Raw genomic sequence first — 23,523 nt, forward strand, 5'->3', positions numbered from 1 at the left:
GGCCACATAATCACTTGCCTACATCAGCCAAGAAACTCTGAGGTCAATAACCTTCCAAGTTTATCGTAATGACAGTTTCCAAGATCTCCCTCATGACTCCCAAATACGCAACTCAGGCATTCCTGGAAGCTATCCTTGGATGCAATAGGAAGTTTGGGAGAAGATATGGAGGAAGACATCTGCCTAGACTCATAGTCTCTTTCTAGTACCCCCTGATCCCCAAAATATGCCCCATTTCCTAATAATAAAAACTGTTAACTTCCAATTACTAAGTGCTTATAGAGATTTGGTCACTTTTCTAAGTGGGGTGTGTGTGTGTGTGTGTGTGTGTGTGTGAACTCCTTTAATTCACACAACAGTCCTCAAAGTTAGGAAAGATTATTATCCCAATCTAAAGCTGGCAGAGTGTGGGTAGGTGAGTTGTCTGTGGCCTCCAAGCTTGTCAGTGGCAAAGCCATCATGCAAACTCAGGCATCTCAGTTCCGCTGTCTCCACTAGACTGTCTTGTTTGGAACTGAGCAGCAAAGAATAGGGAAGGCCCAGTGTTCTGGCCTCTACTTCGTCCCTTTGTAGGGACTTGTATTCCCATTATTCTAGATGGGTGTTTTGAGACTTCGTAAGCCACAAAGAGGACTCTCTAATTCTGTGCTCAAGACAGAAATAACCATTGAACTACAATATTGTCCTCTGTTCACTCAAGGCAAGTCCTTGGAGTCCTTCTTGACACACCTATCTGTGCAACCTTTATCCGTCAATCAATTGGATACTGGAGTGTGTGGGAAAATCCAGGAAATAGCCAGGCAGTAACTCCAACCAGTATTCAAGCTGCAATTTACTACAGTCACCTCAGTAAAGACTTTGCCCCTCCTTGCACCCTCTCCTACTTAGTGACCTAATGTTATGCGCAATGCAGTATATATGGGTTCTTGTGTTCCTCATCTCTTTGATGTTTTTAAGCCATCAGATACCTTGTCTGCAGTGTGTGCTGAGGAAGTGAGAGTAAACTAGGGACCTGCTTTTCCAGTTGTGTTCGTTGAATTTTTGCGGTGTGAGGGTGTAGGGGTCACTGACTGCTGCAAACGGGCCCACTCCACTGGAGTGTGTTTGATGTATAGGAGTTTGCTTTGATTTCCTTTGGAAAAGGACTTTAACAGCTAAGTGAATAGTTTTAAAAGTCACCAGAAGTCAAGATTAATAGGAATGATCTTGTTCTGATGTCCCTTAACACTAAACCCCAAGGTTAGGATTCTATGATCACTGGATTAAATCACAGGGGTGAAGCTCTCTTGTGCTATCCTCCCTGGATCATATAGACACAGCAAAGCTAAGAGCTGCTGAGCAATTGCTCCAAGTGGGTAAGCACTTTGCAGAAGTTTTGGAGCCCCTTCATGGCTTCCCAAACTCTGAAGGTCACAAGGTGAAAACTTAGCATGATATTCTCTAACCCCATCCATTACCAGCAAATGCCATAATTTCATTCTTCTTTAAAGTTGAGTAATATTCCTTTGTGTGTGTGTATATATATATATATATATATATATATATATATATATATATATATCACATTTTCTTTATCCATTCATCTGTTGAAGGACACCTAGGTTGGTTCCGTAGTTTAGTTATTGTTATTTGAACTGTTATAAACATTGATTTGGCTTCGTCACTGTAGTATACTGATTTTAGGTCCCTTGGGCATATCTCCAGCATAATTCTAAATGGAGAAAAATTGAAAGCATTCCCTCTAAACAAAGAAACAAGACAAGGATGCCCTCTTTTACCACTTTTATTCAACATTGTCCTTGAAACACTAGCCAGAGCAATTAGACAGAAGAGAGAAATTAAAGGTATACAAACTAATTCATGTTTAACATTTAATTCAGATATGATTCTCCTTTAAGTAATTATTCTCATGAGATTCATCCATACGCCACCTCTGATACTTTTTCATTTCATCTGCATGAAATATTTCACTGTCTGTTTTTTGTAGTGTTGGCTTTCTGATTATGAATTCTTTTAGTTTTTGCTTATCATGGAAAGTTTTTATTTCATCCTCAATTCTGAAGGATAATTTTGATGAACGTAGCAACCTTGGTTGGCATCTGCTCTTTCAGGGCTTAGTGTGTATTATTCCAAGACCACCTGCCTCTTGGGATCTGGGCTGATAAATAAGTAGAAATTTTAATTGACTTACTGCTAACTGTGGCCTGCCATTTTTCTCTTCTGGATTTTAGAACTTCAACTTTGTTCTGTTTATCAAGCATTTTAATTATATTATGTCTTGGGGGAATGTCTCTTGTATTTGGATTTCCATCTCATTCCTAATGTTTAGAAATTTTTCTGATACTATTTCACTGAACAGTTGTACATTCCTTTCATTTGTATGTTGGTACCTCTATCTTTGCCAGTGTATTCATACTATGGCCATAGTTTCTTAACATTTTTTCTTTATTGTCAAATTTGTTTTCAAGATTATATACTTTGTCTTTGAGGTATGAGAATCTGTCTTCACTGTTGTCTATTCTATTGGCAATGCTTTCAACTGAATGTTTTATGTATTTATTGAGTCATTTCCAGGATTTGGTTGTTTTTCAGAATCTTTCTTTATGGAAAATTTTTTTTACTTCCTGTATATTATTTTATTTCTTTTCTTAGTCTCTTTTAGTTCATTGATCATTTTAAATATTAACATAATAAATTCTTCTTCTGGCAGTTCCTCCACTGTAGTGTCAATAGGGTAAATTGTGTCATGAACTATTTGTGGTGGCTTGTTCTCCTGCATTTTTATATTGTTAGTATTTCTACCCTTCTGCTTGGATGATTACCAGTTCTCTTTATTTTTGCTATTGAAACAAACTGCCTGAGAGAGAAGAAATACAACTTAGGAGGAAATATTTATTCTAGCTCACAGTTTTAGGTTTCAATTCATGGTTGACTGACTCCAGGGCAGAAATATTATGGCAAAAGAGCATGGCAAAGAAAAGCTACTCACCTCATGGTAGCCATGAAATAGAGACAGAAAGAGGGAGAGAGCACATGAGGAAGGATCGGGGCATGAGGACCTCCAGGGCATGCCCGCAGGGGACTACTTTCTCCAAACAGTCCCACAACTTACAGTTTCACCACCTCCAAATAATACCATTAAATATGAATCCCTCAATGGATGAAGTCAGAGCCCCCATGATCCAATAACTTTTCCAAAATCCATACCTCTAAACATGGCTGCCTTGGTGATCAAGCCTGTAACACATGAGCCTTCAAGGGACGTTCCAGAAACAAATCATAACATTCCACCCCTGGTTCCCAAACTCATGTGTCCAACTCATAATGCAAAATGAATTTAGTTCATCTCCTAAAGTCTTGAAGTCCCAATAGATACAATAGTACTCAAAAGTTTAATAACAAAATATCCTCGTGACCTGTGAATCCCTATAAAAATCAAAAAGTAAGTTACGTACTTCCAATACAATGACTGAAGAGGAACAGGTAAGCATTCCCATTCCCAAAGGGAGGGATGAGGGCATAGAATGGAGGGACAGGACCAAAGTAAGATCAAAACATAGATGACCAAACATTAATTCCTGTAGATTCCTGTCTGGCATCTGAAGCCTGTGATGTGATGACATAAGCTCCAAAGAGCTTGGGTAGCCTCATCCCTATGTGTTGGGGTCTGATCTCCTGAGGTTTCAGACAGTGTACTCTGAAGACTCTGTATGTGGAGTTCCTGTTTATTAGCCAAAGTCAAGGAGGCTGGAATGCTGCACGTGGCAGGACAATATCTCCTCATGCTAGGCTAATTCTTGTGAGAAAGGATGACCCTGTTTAAGGAGAAAAAGAATGCTCCAGCTGTGCTACCTGCTACATACTTTAGGTGTATGTTTCCTGACATGCTATAAGAACATGTCCTGTTTTGTCTCTCAGGAAAATGTTTTTCTTAGTACTGACAAAGAAATTAATTGCTTCAGTATTTTATACCATAGTTAAGATTTAACCTCACACTGCCCTATAAACGTAGTGCTGTGCAAGAACAAAATGGTCTGCAGTTTTGTAAGTTTCAAAACTCCCCCCCAGTAAACAAATTGTTATTTTAAGACTCAAGTCTTTGTGCATAATTGTGAGACTGAACACTCAACAGGAGCTCATTCAAGGCACCGGTGGACTTCTCAGGTTCAGCCCAGGTGCCCTCTTGTTCCAGCTCACTCTGTTAACTGCCTACAGCTTTCCTCAGCAAGTGTTCTACTTTCCTGGATTCTCCTGACTTTCTGGAGACTCCACTGCAACTTCAGCTTCACACTCACAGGTTTACATATCACCCTCTTTTAAGCTTCTGCAGGTATTTCAATCCTGTCACACAATGCTTGGTTTCCTATACTTCCCGGTGAAATATCAGGGGAAGTGTGCATAACCACATAATTCTTACATTCTGCATTTCTGAAAAACCAACACAAAATGGACAGTGCTCAGAACTTCCACTAGCACAACCAGATCTTAAGTGTTTTAGTCAGCTTTTTGTGACCATAACCAAAAGACCTGACAAGAATAATTAGAGAAGAAAAAGGTTGTTTGGCTCACTGTTTCAGAGGTCAATAGACAGCTGACTTCAGGGCTCTGGGCCCAAGGTGGAACAGAACATTACAGTGGAAGGGCATAATGGAGGAAAACGACTCAGAACATGGCAACGGGAAGTAGAACTCTGCTTCCCAGGGACAAAACACATACCCCAAAGGCACACTCCCAGTGACCTACCTCCCTCAGACACACCCTCCCTGCCTACAGTCCCCACCCATTGATCCATATCAATGAATTAATCCACTGATTAGTTCACATCTCATAATCTAATCATTTCACCTCTGAAAATTCTTGCAGTCTTTGGGAGATGCCTCTTTTCTAAGCCACAACATTCTACCCCTGGCCTCCAAGATCTCATGCCCATTTCACAATGCAAAATATATTTACTTCATTCCCAAGCATCCACATATTCTTAACAGTTCCAATATTAACCAAAAATTCAAGACCAAAATTTCATCTGAGACTCAAGGCAAACTGGTAGTTTTCTCCTGTAAAGATCAAAAGTAAGATACATATATCCAAATATCCAATTCAAAAAGTCCCATTCCAAAAGAGAAAATTGGGAACTTAGAAAGAAATGATTGGATCAAAGTTAGACCAAAATTCATGTGGGCAAACAAGTTCTGTATATCAACACCGAGAATCTGGGGCACATAGCATAACGATGTTCTCTCCAGAGGGCTATGTCTCCTCCCCATGATCTTGCTGTTTGCAGCACATATGGGCTCTCCTTCACTTGTCCCTGCTCAATCCCTAAAACTATCCTTGGCAGACATCCCATATTACTGGCATCTCTTAATCTTTGGGGTTCCCACTGTAGTTTTAGATTCCTTTTCACTTCCTCACACATAATCCTTTCAAAGTCAAGCCTTAGGGACTACAATCCTGCTACAATTTGACTGGCCTCCTAGAACTTCCTTTAAAATATGAGTCGAAACCTCCATGACCTCCTAACTCCATGTTTTAGAGTTTTTGCTGCTTTGACTAAACTGATGAGAACAATTTTAGGTGGAAAGGTTTGATTGGGTGCTCATGGTTTCACAGGTTCCATTCCTAAGGCCTTAATGTGAGGCTGAAGGTCATGGCAGAAGAGTGTGGTGAAGGAAAGCGGCTCAAGACATCACACCAGGAAGCAGAGAGAGACTAAGCTCAGTTCACCAAATACACAACCCAAAGGCATACCCCCAACGACCCATCTCCTCCAGCCGCACCCTAAAAGTCAACAGTTATCACTCAAATAATCCCTATCAGGGGATTAATTCACCAATTGGGTTAAGGTTCTTGTAATGTACAAAGCTGCTCTCCCCGCCCTTTCCGTTGCAGCCATTTCCCTGCCTCTCAACTACTGTCAGTCTGTGAACATCCTAGCTAGCTATTGGTTCATCAGTCAGCTTGCAAGTATCCTTCTCCGTTATTGGTCCCCTGTTAGCCCAGCAGAATTCAACTGCTTCACGGTAGCTACCCCACCCTCTTTTCTCTCTTGATTTTCTCTCCCCCTGACTCACTTTCTTTCTCCTCCTCACTTTTCACACTCTTTCTTGCATGCGCCCTTTCTTTTTCCCTTTCTTTTCCTCTCATTTTCTCTCTTACCCTGCAGGGAGACACTCTGTTTGCTTAATAAACCCTCTTATGTGATTTCCCATGTCTGGCATGGTTTCTGTGGGATTCCCTACAGTTCTCATAACCCAATCATTTCACCTCCAAACCTTGCATTGTCTCACACATGAGCTTCTGAGGGACACCTAATATCCAAACCGTAACATTCCAGAATTCTGCATTCCTGTAGAACTGGTACAACAACCAAAGTCTGCTACCATATTGAGCAGAAGCCAAGTCACCTAGGATCAGAGCTGCAGCAGCCTCTGAGTTCCTGGGCAGTTGAAAACAGTAAAATAATTTCTTAGGCCCCCACCCATGTGAAGGCAGGTTGCCCTTATGGTCTCTTTTCAAAGGAAATTTTACCTTATATCCTTAAGCTTGAGATAATTGTGGTCTTGGCAATTCCTGACATACCCTCAATCCATCTTTCCTATTATCTCTGGGTAAAGTATTCAGCATCTGTTTAGAAGTTTTAATTTCTTTAAACACCACATATCACTTAGGCCCAGTTTTACTTGCATTTTGCTGACAAAGTTCAAGTTCTTTAAATCTTTCTGCTTTGCTTTCTCTTCCTGATTATCATAACAAATTTGGCTAAAAGCTGCCAGCGATATCTGTGCCAATACCTGAATGCTACACAACCTTGAAATTCTCTCCACCCAATTAGTCCATCAACTTTAAATTCAGTCTCACAAAAAATCTCAGGACATGGGCAAAATGAAAACAATTTACTTGTCAGAACATACCATGAATGTTCTCTAGCATGATTTCTAAGAGAAATTCCTCTGAAACATCATGAATCCAGTCTTTATTGTCCAAACTCCTATCAACATTCCAGTATTTTGAACTCCATCAGTGTAAAAACCCAGAAACCACTCTGGACACAGGAATTCACATAAGAGGGTTTATTAAGCAGAGTGTCTCCCTGCAGGGTAAGAGAGAAAATGAGAGGAAAAGAGAAAGGGGACGCGCAAGAGAGAGTGTGAGAAGCAAGGAGGAGAGAGAAAGAAAGAATGTGAGGAGAAGAGAGAAAGCATGAAAGTGAGGAGAAGAGAGAGAGAGAAAGTGAGGAGAGGAGAGAGAAAGCATGAATGTGAGGAGAAGAAGAGAGAGAAAATGGCAGGGAACTATCCTTAAGCAGTCAAATTCTGCAGGTTAACAGGACCAATAACAGAGAAGGATACTTGAAAGCTGACTGATGAACCAGGATGTTCACAGACTGACATGTAGTTGGGAGGCGGGGAAATGACTGCAGCGGAAAGGGCGGGGGAGCAGCTTCATATTATATTACAAACAGAATTTCCCATTAAACTCTGCTTATGACATTCTAAAACTTTTCCAGCTTGCACTTCTAAGCATCTAAAAATTTCTTCCACAAACTCCAAAAAGTTCCAAAAACTTCTGAACCACATGATTAAGTTGTCAGAGCAAAATTCCCACTTCTTGGTACCAATTTCCATTTCAGTCAGCTTTTTCATCATTGGGAACAAGAGACATGACAAAAACAATAAGAGAGGAAAAGTTCATTTGGTTTATAATTTCAGGGGGCCTTAGTCCATAGACAGCTGATTTCTTAACTCTGGTACCAATGTGAGGCAGAACATAATATAGAAGAATGTGGCAGAGGAAAGCAGCTCAGGACGTGGCAATCAGGAATTAGAGTGTGTTCAGCTAAGCAGGAAAAAATACCTATCTCAAAGACATAACCCCAGTGAACTACCTCCTCCAGTCATATCCTACCTGCCTACAGCTACTACTTAGTTAATCCATATCAGTAGATTAATTCACTGATTAGATCACACCTGTAGTCTAATCAATTCACCTTGAAAATTCTTGCATTGTCTCATATGAGTTTTGGGGGGACTTTTCTTATCTAAAATACAACATTGGGTTTTAGTGACCTCTGGGTGCCTCTGTGGTAGAACATGGAGAAATGAATCTTGGTGTGACTTCTTAAGCAGCCCTGAGCAAGCAGAGCACCCTGGTACTCTCAAATCAGTCTTTCAAATGAGTTTTCACTTATACACTCCTGACCTGTGATGAATGTGATAAAGCCTTGCTGATTCCTGAGATATCCTCCAGGCATCTTTCCCATTGTGTTTATGCAAAGAACTTGGTTTCTACCACACTTCCCTTTGCCCCAATTTTACATGCACTTTTCTGGACAAAATTGTTAAAATCTTTCTGCTCTGATTCTTGCTCCTGATTCTCACTGTGAACCTGGCTAAAATCAGTCAGCTATGCCAGTGCCACAACCTGAATGCCGTACTGCCTTGAAATTTCCTCCATTAGCTTTATTAGCGAATCACCTTTAAGTTTAGCCTAATACAAAGTCTCAGGACTCAAACAGAAGACAAGTTCTTTGCCAATTTCTGATCCTCATTCCCATCTGAAACCTTATGAGTACAGACTTCAATGTCTGCATTCCATTGGCATTCTAGTTTTCCAAGATTACACCCAAATTGTCCATTAATCATTACATACAACATTCTAAATCTTTTCTAACTTGCATTTCCAATTTTTTCAAATTCATTTCACAAACCAGTTCCAATGGATTTTGAACAATGTTCATGTATATTCACAGGGATGACCTGACACACTTATTACCAATTTTCTGTATTAGTCAGATTTTCATCACTGGGACAAAATATCTGAGAAAAATCACATAGTAGGAAAAATTCATTTTGCCTCAGTCTGAGGTTTCAATCTATGGTTGACTGGTTCAAGGCAGAAACAGAGCAGAAGAGTACGTCAAGGAAATGATCTCACCTCATTATTGCCTTGAAACAGGAGAGGGAGAAAAGGAGAGAGTGTGTAAGAAAGAAATTGGGATAAAATATATCCTAGCTCATGACCGCAGTGAATTATGCCCTCTGTTATGGTTTAGATGTTGTGTCCCCCAAAAATTTATATGTGAGACAATGCAAGAAGGTTTGAAAGAGAAAAGATTGGGTTATAACCTTAACCTAATTAGTGAATTAATCCCTAGTGGGATTAGCTAAGTGGCAGCTGGAAGCAGTGGGGTGTGGCTGGAGGAAGTGGTTCATTGGGGGCATAGCTATGAGATATGTATTTTGTTTCTGGAGAGTGGAGTTTTTCTGCTTCCTGATCACCAGGTAAGCTGTTTCCCTCTGACACACTCTTCTGCCATGATGTCCTGCCTCACATTGAGCCCTGAGGAATGGAGAAGTATATATAATGAAAGAAGTATATATAATGAAAATTATAAAACATCAAAGAAAGCAATTGCAGAAGATATAAGGATGTGGAAAGACCTCATATGTTCATGGGTTGGGAGAATTATTACTGTAAAAATGGCCATACTACAAAAAAATTACAAATTCAATGCAATCATGATCAAAATACCAATGACACAGCTGAGTGTGGTGGCTCATGTTGATAATATTCAGGAAACTGATCTAGTTGGATCATGTGATTTCAGTAGTCCTACACCAGCCTGGGCAATATAGTGATACCTTGTACCAAAATATTTATATATATATATAAATATATATATATGGACTAATACCTCTGAAACCGTGTGACCCTAAATAAACCTTTCCTCCTCTACCGTGGTTCTTGTTGGGTCTATCACTCAAAGCAGTGAAAAAGCTGATGGAAAAGCCCTCCCACTAGGACTCATCTCCTACAGTTTCTACTACCTCCCCCAAATGCCTTTGAGTATGAATCTTTCAATGAATTAATCACAGATGAAGTCAGAGCCCTTATGAACTGGTCACTTTCCAAAACTCCCACCTCTGAACACTGCTACATTGGAGACAATACGTTCTACACATGAGTTCCTAGGGTACGTACTAGGTGTATATATATATATATATATATATATATATAAATATTTTGGTACAAGGTATCACTATATTGCCCAGGCTGGTGTAGGACTACTGAAATCACATGATCCAACTAGATCAGTTTCCTGAATATTTATCAACATGAGCCACCACACTCAGCTGTGTCATTGGTATTTTGATCATGATTGCATTGAATTTGTAATTTTTTTTGTAGTATGGCCATTTTTACAGTAATAATTCTCCCAACCCATGAACATATGAGGTCTTTCCACATCCTTATATCTTCTGCAATTGCTTTCTTTGATGTTTTATAATTTTCATTATATATACTTCTTAACATTGTTAGTTTTCATTAACAGGATTATTTTATTGATTCCTGTCTCAGCAATTTAATTATCAATATATACAAAAAGTACTGCTTGTAATATGATGATTTTGCATCCTGTTCTGTTGCTGAATTTGCTTATCAGTATTTATAGTCTTTTGGTTGGTTCCTTAGAATTTTTTTTTTTTTTTTTTTTGTGTGTGTGTGTGTGTGTGTGTGCCAGGGATTGAATCCAGGGGCATTCAACCACTGAGCCACATCCCCAGCCCTTTTTTTTGTTTGTTTTGTCTTGAGATTGGGTGTTGCTAAGTCACTTTAGGTCTTGCTAAGTTGCTGAGACTGACTTTGATCTTGCAATCCTTCTGCCTTCGCCTCCCAAGCCATTGTATTACAGGCATGCCACCACGCCTAGCAGGATTTTCTATGCATAGAATCATATCACTTGCAAACAGATAGATTGAATGACTCCTCCCCATTTCAGTTTAGCTAAATACTTTCAGTTGTGTTTATCACTTATTTCTTTTGTTTGCCTTAATGATCTGACTGAAATTTCTAGTACTAGGCTCAAAGAGAGTAGTGATAATAGACACATTTGTCTTGTTTATGATTTTAAAGAAAATGCTTTCAAGAATTCCCCATTCAGTATGATATTGGCTATAAGTTTGTCACAAATAGTCTTTGTTTAATTGAGGTAAGATCCTTCTACACATAATTTATTTAATAGTATTGTCAGGAAGGAAGGTTAAATTTTATCAAATGATATTTCTATATCATGTGATTTTTGTCCTTGTTTCCACTTCTTTGCTGCTATATTTACTCATTTGTGTATGCTGAACAATTCTTGAAGTACTTGAATGAATCCAATTGATGATAGCATGTAATCTTTTAATGTGCTTTTTAACTTGATTATGCTATTGAATTTGATTTATTTTTTCTGAGGATTTTTGAATACGTGTGTGTTAGAGATATTTGTCTATACGGATCTATAGTTTTTGCTTTTTTTCTGCTGTTGTTGTGTTCTTTTTAGCATTTGTTAGCAGGGTAATGCTGTCTTAATAAAATGAGTTTGGTAGAGTTTCTTACCTGTTTATTTTATGAACTAGTTTGAGGACCATTGATATTAGTTCTTTAAAATTTGGCAAAATTAGCTGGTGCAGGCCTATAAACCCAGTGACTCAGGAGGCTGAGGCAGGAGGATCATGAGCTCAAAGTCAGATTCTGCAAAAGCTAGGCACTAAGCAACTCGATGAGACCCTGTCTCCAAATAAAATACAAAACAGGACTGGAGGTGAAGCTCAGTGCTTGAGTACCCCTGAGTTTAATCCCCAGTACCCCCCAAAATATAAAATAAAATAAAATAAAATAAAATAAAATAAAACAATAAAATTTGGTAAAATTAAACAGTGAAGTCATCTGGTCCTAGGCTTTTCTTTGTTGAGAAAATTTTTGCTACTGATGTAATCTCATTACTTGCTATTTGTCGGTTTAGGTTTTACATATCACCTTGGTACAATTTTGGTAGGTCATTGTTTTTAGTCAGTTTTTTCCCTGTTGTGACTAAATGATCTGACCAGCACAATTACAGAGAGGAAAGGTTTATTTGAGGGCTCACAGTTTCAGAGATCTTAGTTCATAGAAGGCCGGCTCCATTCCTTGGGACTCAAGGTGAGGCAGAACATCATGGTAGAAAAGCATGGCAGAGGGAAGCAGCTGTATCATCAACAAGCAGAGAGACAGAGAGTCTCCACTCTCCAGAAACAAAATATGTACCCCAAAGCCTCACCCCAATTCCAATGTCCTCCAGCTACACCCTATCACTTCAACTAATCCCATCAGGGATTAATCCACTGAGCAGGTTAATACTCTTAAAATCCAATCATTTCTACTCTGAACCTTCCTGCATTGTCTCACATGTAAGCTTTTGGGGGACACCTCACTTTCAAGCCATAACAATCATATTGGGCAGAAATTTGTCCATTTCTTCTAGATTTTCAAGTTTATAGATATATTTTTTTCAGAATATTCTCTGATGATCCTTTCATTTCAGTGGTATCAGTTGTAATGCCTTTTTTCCACCTCTAATTTTATTTAGTGCAGTGATTCTGTTTCTTTTGATCAGTTTAGCTAAATATTCTCAGTTGTGTTTATCTCTTCAAAGAATTATGTCTTTGTTTAATTGATAAAGGGAACTATATTATTCAGGGTTCTCTAGAGGAACAGAATCAATAGGAAGTATGATTATAAAAAGGGAACTTATTAGATTGGCTTACAGGACGAGAAACTGGATAATCCACAATGACTGTCTGCAGCTGGAGAGCTGGAAGAACCAGCAGCTGCACAGTCCAAGACACAGAATCCCAGAACAAAAAGGATCATCAGTGCCTCCCTAGTCCAAGACCAAGGCTTCTGGAAATTACCTGAAGAATCACTGGCAGAGTCCTCTATGGAAGAGTGAAGAAGTGAGAGACTGATATCCTCAGATGGTCAAAGCAGCAATCAGAACCTGTTGAAGAAGAGTCAAGCTTGCGTCTGCATCTGCTTCCTTGTTCTTCCAACCTTTATTGCACCCAAGTCACCATCCTATTGGGTGGTGCTACCCACGCTTAGGGAGGGGCTCCACATCAGTTCACTATCCCACATCCAGTCATTCCTAGGCACGCCCTCATCGACACACCCAGAAGCCTCTTAATCATTGGCATCTCTTAATCCAATCAAGTTGACAATTCAAATTAACCATTACAGGAACAATAAAATCAAAAGTTGTAATGATAAAAAATTTATATGCACAAAACTTTGGAGGACCCAATTTTATAGAATCAACACTACTACATATAAAGGGAGAGACTGGCCCCAAAGCAGTAATAGGTGTCTTTAATACTGCACCCTCTCCAATAGATAGATCATTCAAACAACAACAAATCAACAAGGAAATATCTTTTTCTGACATATCAGGAAGAAAGAAACTCAGGTTGAATCACAAGGCAGAAATATGAGAAAAGAACAATTATGAGAAGTACATTTTCTCCCTTTCAAATATTCATGAATATTTTTAATTACTGTACAGTTAGGCACCTTTAGAAAGTTCCAAAGTTTGCATGGCTTTTACGTATTGACAGAACAATTTCTAATCTTACATTCATCAGGTGCTTTTCCATTCCCCATGCTCTATGAACTAAGTACTGCTTTCTCTATATCCCACAGGTTTTAATTGTTGTGGTTCCACTTTCATTTGATGCAAGGGATTTTTAAATTTTCCTTCTGACTTCTTCAGTCACCCACTGTTTATTCAAAAATATGTTGCTCTATCTCCATGTGTTTGTATAATTTCTGAAGTTTATCTTACTGTTGATGTCAGTTTCTTTCCATTGTGATCAGAAAAAAATTCAGCATTTTAAAAATTTGTTTAGATTTGTTTTTTGACATAATGCATGGTCTATTCTAGAAAAGGCTACATGTGTTGATAAAAGAATGTATACTCTGTAACTGTTGAATGGAATATGCTGTAAAAGTCTTTTAAGTTCCTTTGATTAATAATGTACTGTAGTTATGATATTTCATTGTTGATTTTTTGTTGTTTTTGAATGATCTCTCTATTGGTGAGGGTGCAATGTTAACGACACCTACTATTATTGTATTGGGGCCAGTCTTTCCCTTTTTATGGAATAGTGTTTGTTCTATAAGATTGGGTGCTCCAAAGTATCGTGCATATAAATTTTTTTTAATTTTTTAAAAATTTTTTACAGACTGCATTTTGATTCATTGTACACAAATGGGGTACATCATTTCATTTCTATGGTTGTGCACGATGTAGATTCATACCATTTGTGTAATCATACGTGTACATAGGGTAATGATGTCTGTCTCATCCCACCATCTTTCATACCCCCTCCCTCTCATTTCCCTCTACATAATCTAAAGTTCCTCCATTCTTCTCTCACCTCTCACCCTCCACCCCTCCGCCCTCATTATATATCATCATCCACTTCAGGGAAAACATTCAGCCTTTGGTTTTTTGGGATTGGTTTATTTCACTTAGTATGGTAGTCTCCAATTCTAACCCTTTATTTGCAAATGCCATAATATTATTCTTCTTTATGGCTGAATAATATTCCATTGTGTATATATACCTCTAAGATTTCATCTTACTCCAATTAGAATGGTTATTATCAAGAACACAAATGATAATAGATATTGGCGTGAATGTCGAGAAAAAGGCACACTTTTACATGGCTGGTGGAGCTGCAGATTGGTGCAGCCACTCTGGAAAGCAGTGTGGAGAATCCTCAGAAAACTTGGAATGGACTCACTTTTTGACCCAGTTATCCCACTCCTCAGTTTATACCCAAAAGACTTAAAATTAGCATACTGCGGTAACACAGTCACGTCAATGTTTATAGCAGTTCAATTCACAATAGCTAGATTGTGGAACCAACCTAGATGCCCTTCAACAGATGAATGGATAAAGAAACTGTGGTATAAATTTTTTATCATTACCAATTTTGCTTTTATTGTTCCCTTTATCCATGCTGTATCAGGCTCTTTGCAAAGCACAGAAGTTGAGTCAGTCTTGGCCTAGATCTCAGATGCCATCTCCCAAGGACAGAAATAGGGATGGAGGATTCTGAACAGGTAAGATAAAGGTTTCACCAGCACTGCTACACCTGAGCCTGCCCACTTAACACTAACTTTAGATAATGGGCTTCCTGAGTGCTGTAGGAAGCTCCACCAAGCATTGCAACGGTGAAATAGCCACAAGAATGTTTCTAGCCTTATAACTTTCTAATGCGCAAAGAGCAACGCCTCTGTAGTCCTTTACTTCCTGATTATGAGATCCTATATAATAATAAACCTCCTGGGTCAACTCTTTAGACCCTGATTTTTCCCCAGAGAGCAGGGCTCCCCCTGATCCCAGGCTTTTGTCTGTGTGTCTGTGTGTCTGTGTCTGTGTGTGTGTGTGTGTGTGTGTGTGTGTGTGTGTGTGTGTGATTCTCTTAATCCCCCATCACCCTTCAGTGGTTTCTCAGATTCAGTAGGGCAGATCATAGCAATCTAGTTGTATTATTTTACTTGTGGATATCATTTTCCCAGCTACACTTTTTAAAAGATTGCCTTTTCCCCTGTATATCTGAAGATCAGATGTCTATATCTATGTGAATTTTTCTCTGTCTTCTGTTCTATTCCACTGGTCTTCTTGCCTGTTTTGATGCCAAGACCTATAGCTTGGTAGTATAATTTGAGATCAGGTGTTGTGATACCTCCAGTGTTGCTCTTCTTGTTCAGGAATGCTTTGACTTTTCTGAGTCTATTTCTTCCAGATGAAACTTAGGATCATTTTTTTTTTCTAGTTCTGTGAAGAACATCCTCGATATGTTGATGGGAATTGCATCGAATCTGTATAATGTTTTTGGTAGTATGGCCATTTTGATAATATTAATTCTGCCTATCCAAGAACATGGGGGATGTCTTCTCATCTTCTGCAGTCTTCTTCAATTTCTTTCTTCAAGGTTCTACAGTTCTCATTGTAGAAGTCTTTCACCTCCTTGGTTAGATTTATTAACAAGTATTCTAATTATTTGAGGTAGTTGTGAATTGAATAGTTTTCCTGATTTCTTTTATAGCAGGTTCACTATTGGAGTATAGGAAAGTGATTTATTGATTTACATATGTTGATCTTTTACCCCGCTACCTTGCTGAATTTATTTATCAGCTCAAGAAGTCTTCTGGTAGAGTTTTTTAGGTCTTCTACATATTGGATCAAGTCATCATCTAACACATAATTTGACTTCTTTTACTATTTGTATTCCTTTAATTTTATTTTCTTACTTAATTGTTCTGGCTTCAATTGACTAATTGTTGAGCTTACTTAATTGTTGAGCTTCAAGGACTAATTTCAACATAAGTGTTGAGAGTGGACATCCTTGTCATTTCCAGATTTTAGAGATAATGCTCTCAGTTTTTATCCATAATCTAGTATCAATCTTAATTCCACCTGCAACTTTAAATTTTCCTTGGGAAATGTAATCTACCAAATTCACATTTCCAGGAAGTTGGATGAGGACATCCTTGGAAGGTCAGTGCTTTGTCTATCATAGATGTCAACTAAAATTATGTGAAAAGAGAGAGCTCCCAGTGCACACCTGTAATCCCAGCCTCTTAGGAGCCTGAGACAAGAGGATTGCAAGTTCAAGAGAAGCCTCAGCAACTTAGACAGACTCCATCTTAAAATAAAAAAATAGAAAGGGCTGAGGATGTAGCTCAGTGTTAGAGTGTCCCTGAATTCAATACCTAGTACCTAAAAAAAAAAAAAAAAGGAATTGAATTTTCTTTTAAGTAATTTTATTTTTAAATGGACACAAGTTGTATAGGATAAGGCACACAACATCTTTCCAAAAGAATAATACAGTATTCATAGTTCTCCACAGTGATGTGACCAAAGAACTCCTTTCCATGGAATTGCTATCAGGAAACTGTTGAAAGGAACATACTTTGCTAACACTATGATAAGCCCAGGGTGCCCCCATTTTCAACAAGGCATTTGACAAGTTCCTTCAGAATAACTGTGCATGAAAGGGAGAATGTGGTGGATGTCCTCAATATTTCGTAACTCAAATTTTTTTATTTTTCTTTTTTAAATTTATTTTTAACTAATACATAAAAATATAAAATTTGGAGCCAGGTGTGTGGTGCACACTTATAATCCCAGTGTCTCAGGAGTTTGAGGCAATAGGATCATAAGTTTGAGGCCAGCTTCATAATTTAACAAGGCCTTACACAACTTAGGGAGACCCTGTCTCAAAATAAAAATAAAAAGGGCTGGGAATGTGGCTTAGTGTGTTAGTGCCCCTGGGTTCAATCCCTGTTACAATAAAAAAAATTACATATTAGTGGGGTGTCATGTTATGTTACCCATGGGGTTCATACATGTATACATTAGGTAATATATAAACCAGGTTAAGCATACTTATCTCTGCAAACATTTATCATTCCTATGTGGTGAAAACTTTCAAAATCCTTCTTGAAGTTTTCTGAAATATATAGTACATTATTGTTGCCTATACTCAATCTACTGTGCAGTAGTTCAGCAGAACTTCTTGCTTCTATCTAATTGTAACTCAGTACTTGATGATCTTGCTATTAAATAGCCTTCTAAATATTAGGGAGACACTTAACAGAATGATATCTTCACAGTGGGGTGCTGCGTTTCTCCCTCTTCATCCAACAGGTGAACCAGGACATTCTCAGTTACTCTTATGTGTTCAGTTAGAGTAAACTGAACCAAGACCAGGACAAGCTTGGAGGACAATGGGAATGTTCCAGAACTGCAGCTCACTTGGGACTAGTATAACTCATCTGTTGCAAAGCCTTTCCTCCATAAATGGTATCTGTCCACATAGATTTTTCTGGAAAGGAGGTTTAACACATGCTCCACCCTGTGTAGGGTGATCCTCTGGGTGGATCATGTTGTACCTCTAAGGGCTTAAGCACTGCTAAGGATCTTAAAACTTTGATGCCTTTTAAGCTTTATTACTTAGGAGGGGGGAAATATTGAAAGTGAGCTAAGGTGATACTTAAGAATCTCCTTAGAACTATTATTTTTCTCCAAATTTCAGTGTTTTTATTTGTGTTCCCATTTTCTAACTCCACAAGTGGACTGCATAACTTCAGCCCAAATGATGACTTCCCACGACTGGGAGGGTTATCATCACTTAACATGTATATAAGGATGTCTTCTACGCCAGCTACTCAGTAGGGCCCTGAGACTTTGAAGAGAGATGCACAGTTCCTATCCAGAACTCACTGCAGCTGCCGCCCCCTTCCCCTTGCTGACAGGGTGCTGATCGTGCTGTGCCAGGCCAACGGAATTCTCCCAGATGTGCCCACTCTTTTTGCAGCTGACGGTAGTCAAGTGACTCAATATGGTTTTGAGGGGAGGCTGTTTCTGGCAAAGAACTTCTGTCTTTCAAATATAAATTTTTCAGAGTAAATGCTTTAGCCCCTGGCCCTGCCTTCCTGATAGGACAGCAGCCGAGAAAAGGACAATTCCAGGGCAAAATGGTTTCTTGCAACTGGTGGCCAAGCAGAAGGATGGAAACCCTCAGGGTGCTATGACCTTGAGCAGCAGAACTCACTCTGGGGATGCCAGCCTTCGGCTTCTTTCTTCAGGGAGGCTGAGAGCTCACTGGTCTACACCTATGTACTTGGGTTTACTGTCACTGCAGCAGTGCACTCTGGCTGGGGTCTTCAGCCAGACTCACACCCAACCTCACCACCTGCCTGAAAACCAAAACATGACCTGCATGCCACAGGTAAGAGCTCCCATTCCAAAAGTCAGGGAGAAGCAGCACAGAGGTCAGGGGACCCCATATGTGCTCCCACCACCTTTACTGGCATTCTGTCTCCAAGGTCCCTGTGAGCCAACCCTGCCCCACTAGTCCAGGGGTGGAGTGCTTCTTGCAGTATCTCCAGGAGTGAGCTGTACCTTGTCATCCTGTGCCAACCTTAGGTTGAAACTCCTATCATTCTCAATTTCTTGTGCCTGCAGAGTTGCCTCTTACCCACTGACAGGCAACTGGTTGTGTCCCAGAACTGCTCTGCAAAGCAGGCACTGGAGGACGCTCCCACACTTTCTGAGCAACAGTATCAATCCCTCAAATACTTAAGCATTGTCGTATTTCCATAAATACATATTGTAGATGTGGTCCTGTAGATATGTATACGTAGATGTTTCTAGTGTCCATATCCAGAACACTGGATACAGTAAATCTTATGCAAAAATGCTGGGGCCTGTGCTCACTTCAGCAGCCCATATACTAAAATTGGAATGATTCAGAAAAGGATAACCTGGCCTCTGCACAAGCATTCCATGTTTTTGAAATAAATGTTCAACATCTCCAGCAATTACAGAATTGCAAATTAAAACTACACCTAGATTTCATCTCATTCTAGTCAGAATGCCAAAAATTGAGAATGTAAGGAATAATAAATGTTGGTGAGGATGTAGGGAAAAGGCTACATTCACATACTCCTGGTGAGACTGCAAATTGATACAGCCACTCTGGAAAGCAGTGTGGAGATTCCTCAGAAGGGTCAGCATGCTCGTGGTGATGCAGATGATGCAGAACTCCCTGAGCACCAAGTACAGGATGTAGGCCAGGCACACAGACCCCACCACAGACACGATGGAGGATGTCATGAGGATCAGAGCTGCAGCCGCGCTCGCCGTCAGGACAAGTAATAACTGTAGTGCATAAAACATAAGTCCAAAGACACTGTCTGGCTGGTTTAATACACCATACCTTCCAAAAATGGAACTGAAAAGACCAAATCCTCCACCCCATCTGGAGGCAAGCATGGCAGAGCACTTCACCCAGGGCTCCAGGTCCCTCAGAGCGCGGTGCTTGGGGTTGGGCTCTTCTCCTGCACCATGTGGTAGGTGTACATAGAGAGCAGGATCCCAGCAGTGCACACAGCTTATGGGCCACCCACTCCAACTTGGGCACTGACGCCCTCAGCAGCACAGGAGCCACCACATTGCCACTGCCGGCCACCACCACCACCACCACCACCACCACCCTCTGCCTCTTCCTCAACCACCGCAGCACATGGGGGCCTACCCAGCCGCTGCAGCAGCAACCCTAAAGCCAATTTAGAACTGCAAAAATTAGATAATTCGATTTGTTATAATTTTGTTTTAATGTTTACATTTATTTCATGTTCTAATCTTCACACATTAAAATATTTAAAATATATCTTGGATATCTTATGATTATTTTGGCATTACTTATAGTCTCATTGCTTTTATTAAATACTCATACTATTGGTTCTCAGTCCTCATCAGTCTTTTCTACTTTCAAAAATTTTTAAAAGCTATAAAAATTGAAATACAGATGATGATCGTTTTATGATATGTTTCATGACTTGTTGACCGCAATAGTGTGAAAACAATACCCATTCAGTAGGAAACACTTTTAATTTTGATTTTTTTTTTCTTTCTTTTTTTCTTTGCAGTACTGGGGATGGAACCAGGAGTATTTCCCCAGATAAGAGTATTTCCTCTTATCTTTTTCCTTGGAGTCTCCTTCTCCCTTTTCTCATGCTAAAAACCAGCCCTTTTTAATTTTCATCTTCAGGCAGGATCTTACTAAGTCACTCAGGCTGGCCACAAAATGGTGACCCTACTGCCTCAGACTCCCAAGTAGCTGGAATTAAAATCAGGTACCGCCAAACCCAACTGTATTTGGAGATAGGGCCTTTAAAGAGGTTATTAAGATAAAATGAGCCCAGGTTCAGCCAGCCCCTTGCACAGCCTGCCCACACAGAACTCCAGGGTCTCTGTGTCTACCCCAGAGCTCAAGCACTGCACCCCATTTGCAGACTCAACACGGCACTGTGACTCCCCATCTATGAACAAGAGGGGACACCTCTGCCCACCATTATGCATTATCCCAGACCCAGACACCACCGTCCTTAGTTGGGGCAGCTCCCATCCTGGGACACTGAATTACCAAGAACCTTTCATGCATCAGGCAACTGAAGACTGGGCAGTCTGAATAGTACATTACAGTTTTGTTGTAGATTTTTTTCAATTATTATTATTTCTGTTTTTCTATTTTTTTGTTATTTTTCTCACTCTATTTTCCTCTTCTCTGTTTCCTTGGAGTCTCCTCCCTTTTCTCATGCTAAAAACCAACTTCTTTTGATTCCACTTTCATTCTTCCTATGATCTAGTAACTCTGTAGACTCACTTCTTATCTCATTAACATTACATCCTACACCCCTCCCCATCCTCTTTGCCCACCACTAGAAATTGTACACCTTATTGCAAACCTATTGTTTAGGCTGTAGCTAATAATCAAACTCATCATTTCTGTTTATTATGATAATACTGTTAATCTCTTAATAGGGCCTATTTGGTTTAAGGCTGCATATTTGTACTGTGTGCTACTAATATTGATCTCCCCCTTAAAGGTGAGGTACTGGAAACCTGCAGGGACACTATAAAACTACACGGGGGAAATTTTATTACCTTGGATCCACACTGCTAGAGAGGAAGATACATGAACAGCATGAGAAAAATAAGGGAAGGCAGTGCTCCAAACAAACCAAGATGCTATATTAATAGAACCCATTGACAGTGCAGTAGAAAAAAATGTCAAAAAGGAAGTTCAGAATGTCTATAACTAAAATGATCCATGAAGTAAGGGTGATATAGGAGAGCAAATGCAGGCAATGAATGATCACTCCAATAAACAGTTAAAAGAGCAAATACAGGAAGCAAAAGATCATTTCAATAAAGAGATAGAGATTTTGAAGAAAAAAAACAGAAATTCTCAAAATGAAAGAAACAATAAACCAAATTTAAAAATTCATTAGAAAGCATCACCAATAGACTTGATCACCTGAGAGAACCTCAGACAATGAAGACAAAATATTTAATCTTGAAAATAAAGTTGCCCAAACAGAGAAGATGGTAAGAAATCATTAACAGAATCTCCAGGAATTATGGGATAACATAAAAAGACCAAATTTAAGAATTATTGGGATTAAGAAAGGCACCGAGATACAAACCAAAGGAATGAACAATCTATTCAATGAAATAATATCAGAAAATTTTCCAAACCTGAAGAATGAAATGGAAAATCAAACACAAGAGGCTTACAGAACACCAAATGCACAAAATTACAACATAGCCACACCAAGTCACATTATAATGAAAATGCCAGCATATAAAATAAAGATAGAATTTTAAAGGCTACAAGAGAAAGTATCAGATTACATATAGAGGGAAACCAATGCAGGTATCAGCAGATTTCTCAGGCCAGACGCTAAAAGCTAGGAGGGCCTGGAACAACATATTTCAAACTCTGACAGAACATGAATGCCAAACAAGAGTCTTATACCCAGCAAAACTAACCTTCAGATTTGATGACAAAATAAAAACCTTCCATGATAAACAAAAGTTAAAAGAATTTACAAAAAGAAAGCCACAGAGAACATACTCAGCAAAATATTCCATGAGAGGAAATGAAAAACAACAATGAGAGTCAGCAAAGAGAGGAACTATACTAAAGGAAAAGTCAATCAAAGGAGAAACCAAATCAAGTTAAAAAAAAAAAAAAAAAGCCAAAATGACTGGGAATACAAATCAAATCTCTATAATAACTCTGAATGTTAATGGCCTACACTTATTAATCAAAAGACATAGACTGGTAAATTGGATTAAAAACAACAACAATATGCTGCCTTCAAAAGACTTATAAGAAAAGACATCCACAATACTGCAGGTGAAAGGATGGGACTCAGTAAAAAAAAAAGCAGGGGTCTTCATCATTATATAAAGTGGACTTCAAGCCAAAATTAGTCAGAAGGGATAAAGAAGGACATTTCATACTGCTTAAGGGAATGATAAGTCAACAAGACATAACAATCATAAATACGCCTCAAACAATGGAGCATCTATGTATGTCAAACAAATCCTTCTCAACTTCAGGAATCAAATAGACCACAATACAGTAATTCTGGGTGACTTTAACACACCACTCTCACCACTGGAGAGATCCTCCAAACAAAAACTAAACAAAGAAACCATAGAATTTAATAGAATTCAATAAAAAAATCAATAACTTAGAGTTAACAGATATATAGAGAATATTTCATCCATCAACAAGTGAATACACTTTCTTCTCACCAGTACATGGATCCTTCTCTAAAATAAATCATATGTCATGCCACAAAGCAACTATTACCACATACAAAAAAATAGAGTACTACCTTGTATTCTATCAGATCATAATGAAATGAAATTAGAACTCAATAATAAAATAAAAAATAGAAACTACCTGGAGAATAAATAATATGCTATTGAATGATGCATGGATACCAGAACACATTGGAGATAAAAAATTCTTAGAGGTAAACGAGAACAATGATACAAGATATCAAAATCTCTGGGACAATATGAAAGCAGTATTAAGAGAGAAATTCATTACATGGAGTACATTCAATAAAAGAATAAAAAGTCAACAAAAAAATGAGCTAACATTACATCTCAAAGCCTTAGAAAAAGAACAGAACAGCACCAAAAGTAGTGGAAGACTGGAAATAATTAAAATCAGAGCTGAAATCAATGAAGTTTAAACAAAAGAAACAAGTAAAAACAGTGACAAAACAAAAAGTTTGTTCTTTGAAAAAATAAACAAAATTGATAAATCCACACTAACGAAG

General features: G+C 38.8%; 1 non-coding gene and 1 pseudogene across 1 annotated transcript; one reads left to right on the forward strand and one right to left on the reverse strand.

Annotated features, from left to right (window-relative positions):
- Positions 1-12,744: 12,744 nt before the first annotated feature.
- On the reverse strand, positions 12,745-20,822 carry LOC124979421 (vitamin K epoxide reductase complex subunit 1-like protein 1; annotated as a pseudogene).
- Positions 19,086-19,192, forward strand: LOC124981516 (U6 spliceosomal RNA). Its single transcript, XR_007108029.1, has one exon. It is a non-coding gene; the product is annotated as a U6 spliceosomal RNA (small nuclear RNA).
- Positions 20,823-23,523: the final 2,701 nt, after the last annotated feature.

Source organism: Sciurus carolinensis, chromosome 3, assembly GCF_902686445.1.
Source record: "Sciurus carolinensis chromosome 3, mSciCar1.2, whole genome shotgun sequence".
Lineage (NCBI taxonomy): Eukaryota > Metazoa > Chordata > Mammalia > Rodentia > Sciuridae > Sciurus > Sciurus carolinensis.